Source organism: Gavialis gangeticus, unplaced genomic scaffold, assembly GCF_001723915.1.
Source record: "Gavialis gangeticus isolate Ggan-Ray unplaced genomic scaffold, GavGan_comp1, whole genome shotgun sequence".
Classification (NCBI taxonomy): domain Eukaryota; kingdom Metazoa; phylum Chordata; order Crocodylia; family Gavialidae; genus Gavialis; species Gavialis gangeticus.
In genome coordinates this window covers 32,911,683-32,916,044 of record NW_017729000.1, presented here as the reverse complement: position 1 = coordinate 32,916,044, position 4,362 = coordinate 32,911,683, and positions in this window count along the sequence as shown.

Genomic DNA, 4,362 nt, shown 5'->3' with positions numbered 1-4,362 from the left:
TGGCTTAAGTTGGAAAAAAACCTATGTTCTTCAGATTAGAAAAATAAATGAACAATGAGAGAATTAACAAGCCAAATCTGAACTGAATTATTCAATGGACAGAACTGTTCCCTGTGTGCATGTACCCACATGCAGGGGTGTGCATTTACAGGGATGAAATAAGTAGCGGCAGAAGTTTGTGCCACAACTTTTAGCCACTGTGCATGCCCTGACACATTTGCTTTGGTGTGAAGCAAAATGCCCTCCTTCAAACTGCCTTTTCCCCACTCTTTCTGGCTCCCTGTGTGCTGGAAGAGCCAGAGTGAGAATAGAGGAAGGAAGACACTCTGCCTGGCAGCCAGACTATCTTTTAGGAGGACTGAGCCTCTGTGTCTGTTGGCTGACTCATGCTCCTGTGGTGTGCACCACTCTGCTTTTTTCTTGCGGTGCTTTTCTTTTCTTTTTTTTTTTTTTTTTGCTACCGGGATTACTTACACATGCGTGTGTATGTGTGTGTTTGTTTCTGTATACACACACACACGTCTACACGTGTGCATGCTTACTGCACAGTAAAAACCCCTAATCCTGCTTAAATTTGCAACTTGAAAATACAAATAGCAAATTTAAGCAGGATTAGTTACTGCACAGTAGCACATGTGTAAACAAGACCCAAGAGCAAGTTTACACAAGGGTCTGCCCGGCAACTAGGGGGCCAGCCTGAGAAAAGCCCCAGGGTTCCAGGCTAGGAGCCTCTCCTGCTCTAGGGCTGGGCTGCCTCTATGGCAGCCCTGTATGCAGGGTACAAAAGCCTGTGAGCATTTTGTGCCCTGGGACATACTCACCAGGGAGCCTAAGGGTATTACAGGCCCTGTTGGTCCCCCTAGGTAGGCCACAATTGAGCTGTGCTTCCCTGCCTGTAACCCTGTACTGAGGCTTGGCACCACCCTGCCACAAGGCTGCCAGGGCAGTGCTGCCAGGGCCATCAGGATGCTGCAGGCTGCTGCAGCCTCAGGCCAGGCTTGTTAGGCCACAGGGCCAGCACCACATGCCTGCTGCACACCCCCAGCAGCCTGCCCCACACCTGCAGATGCTGTAGGGAATATTCTGTCCCATGTCCTGACCCTGTGCTGAGCATTGCCAGCAGCTCAGAGATAGCCACATAGGCCAGGGCCAGGTCTCTGAGACCTGGCCCAGGACCAACCATGGCCTCCTCCCCATCCATGGCTTTGCCCACATCTATGCCTTCCACCCAGGGCCCCAACTGGAGCAAGGAGGAGACTGGGGACCTCATGGTGTTATGGGGTGAAGCAGAGGTACTGCATCAGTTTGAGCAGGGTAGCTGCTTCCATGTGAATATTTATGAGGCACTGTCAGCCCTGATCCAGGAGCAAGGACACAGCTGGTCAGTGCAGCAGTGCCATATAAAGGTAAAGGCCTTGTGGGTCACTGTGACCGATAATTGCCAGTCCAGCTGTGCCCCCAAAACCATGCCCTTTATGTGGCAACTGATGGCCATTCTCATTCCCCAGGACCCAGGCCACAACTGTGCAGTTCACACCAGCATCGGTGGCCTGCCCAAGCCCCCACCCCAGCCTGGCACTCCCAGTGAAACGTCACTGGGGGAGGGCCCTTCAGGTGCCCAGCAGCCTGCCCTGGCAAGCTCCCTGGATGCAATTTCCACCAGCAGCTCAGGGAGCCCTGGTCAGTGCCTAGCCTCACACACTCTACAGCCCCAGGGCCAGCTACGAGGTGTGGCCAGCCATGACAACACCAACTATGAATCTATAATCTATGAAACTATGAAACTGCTAGCAGTGATAGCTCCTCCCTGGTGGGGGCCTCTGGCCAGGTGCCTGCATGCCATGCCTCACAGGCTGAGGACACTGGGTGCAGCTGCACGCCATCACCAACTTGGAAGACTGCATTGACCTGCCAGCCATGCCAGCCCCAGCCACATGGTAAGCCCAAAACTAGGGAGAGTGCCCTCCCCTCTCCAACTCCCACCCATGCCCCTGGCCCCTGCCCTGTCTCTTCCCTACCCTCCCTGCCTGGCCTACCCACATTCCACTGGTCCTGGGTTCCTCCCCACAGCATGCAGGGAGGCAGGAGGTAGTGGAAAACTTTAGTGAGCAGTCCATGTCCCTGAAGCTAGATTACCATGGGCCTCTCATACACCAAGAAATGCAGCAATGTCAGCAGCAATGTCCTCCTTGGCAGTGGGGGTAGGGATGCATAGTACAGCCACAGATAGCCCTCCAGGCAGTGGTGGAGGTTACGGGGTAACCCAGTCTTTCCCCCATGCTCTCATAGCTCAAGATCCCATACCAGGAGTGCAGGTAGCATGAAGATCAGCAGCAACAAGGCATAGTGAGTCAGGTACCCCTTGGCCTGCACAAACATGCTCAACAATGTGCAGCAAGGGCACACTCAGGGCCCAGTGGTGGTGTGGCAGGAGACTGCCCCTAGAACACCTCCACAGAGAGCTAGGGGAGGTGGGGAGGATGGTTGTGCAGGCAGCTCCTTATCCTAGTTTTCCAGGAGCCCCATGCCCTCCAAGTCTGGGTGCCATGGGCTGGGTGGCAGCACAATAGAGTGGTGCGCCTACAGAAGAAGACAAAAGGGAGCAGGGTCTGGAGCCATGGAAGCACGTACTTCCAGGAGCCTGGCCTGTCCCACCCTGGGAATAGGGTGGGGGAGGCATGCTGCCTGTAGACAGCACCCAGCAGCCCACCAGCCCCAGGTGATCGCATGAAGATGGGAGGTCAGCTGGCAGTCATCTAGGCCCCGACCTGTCCACCCAACTTACCATGGTCCCTGGGAACCTGTCTGTGGCCAACTCTGGATCTGAGGCAGGGCAGTGCACAGCCCCTGGTAGACAGCATCTTATCTCAGAAATGTTGCAAGTTATCACAAAAAGCTACAGTCTCATGGCTCTGCATGTCCTGCATCTGGATGTGGGGCAGAGGCCACTGTTGGCAGTGGGTATACTGGCTCAGGGTCACCACCACCCACCTCCAGAGCCCTGCAGATGCACCAGATACACCAGAGGTGCATGATGGACTGCAGTCTCCTTCTCCAGAAGCTGATGACAGTCTGTGGGCCTGGAGGGTGGATAACATGGTCCGCTAGGAAAGGTGACATGTGGAGGACAACTCCCATGAGGAGGCGAGGTACTGGGAAGACTGGGAGTTCCAAGCTGAGCTCCTGGCCCTGGAGCATGAGTGGCTCCAGGTGCTGTGGGCTAGGCCGTGCAGGCTATAGATGATGATTGTCAGGTGCTGGACACAGTTCTGGGCCTGGCAGTCTCGCTTATACCTGCTGCTGCCCGGCCCCTATCCCTAGACCCACATGACCTCTGGCAGGTGCCCACCACCCAGCAGCAGGACCTCACCTGGGCCTGGGAGGAGGTCCTCTGCTGCCTCAGCCCCCAAAAGCCCCTGGCCCAAGCCCCTGCCACAAGTGCCCCACTGCCCACCACCACCCACCGCTGCCTGGGATCACCTCGCACTCATCCTGGCCCATGACATATCCCAACTCCACATGGGTAAAGAGCCAAAACTTTCTGGAGCAGTGCCAGGACTGCACACAAGGCTTGCTGGGCATGGACTTTGCCTGATGGAGGGGGAGCCAGCCATCCCAGAGGAACATGAGCTGCCACTGCCCCTGGGCAAGCCTGCCCACTGCACTTGCCACAGTGTCTAGAAACAATGGGGAATGGCCTGAGTCCAGGGTTCTGACTGCCTGCCCCCGGGCTCTGCACCCTAGGCACCTCCAACCTATGGATCCCAATTCCAGGGCACCACAAAAATCATTTTGTAAATAGTTTAAACAGAAAAAAGGGTTGTTTTTTTTTATATTGTTGGTGGGTGAGGTGAGTGGTGGAGGGGCTCTGTTTGTTGGGGAGAGAGGGAAGAGGGGGTCTGAGGGGTGTAAGGGAAATAAAGACTTTTTCTTTTGACATGCAAATAAAGACTTTTTCTTTTGACATGTATCTGTAGTGATCATGTTGGACAGGGGGTGTGGGGGTCATGATCAAGTTGTCCTTGAGCACCTCAAGGCTGGCAGTGAGGGAGTGCCAGCAGCCCTTGAGGCAGCCAAAGGTACACCGTAGCAGGGCATGGGTCTGGAACAGGCACCAGTGGGCCTGGCAGGGTCCAGGTGGCTAGTGCATGGCTGCTTCAGCCAGGGCAGGAGTGGGTAGGCAGGGTCCCCAATGAGCAGAGGTGGCACCATGATGTTGGGGTCTGGCACCCCTGACATGAAGTGCTCACTTTTCACCAGTCCTACCAGACAGAGTTGTAAAACATATGGGTGCCATGCACACTACCTGCCCAGCCAGCACTCACATGGATGAATGTGTTGCAGTGGTCCACGATGGTGAAA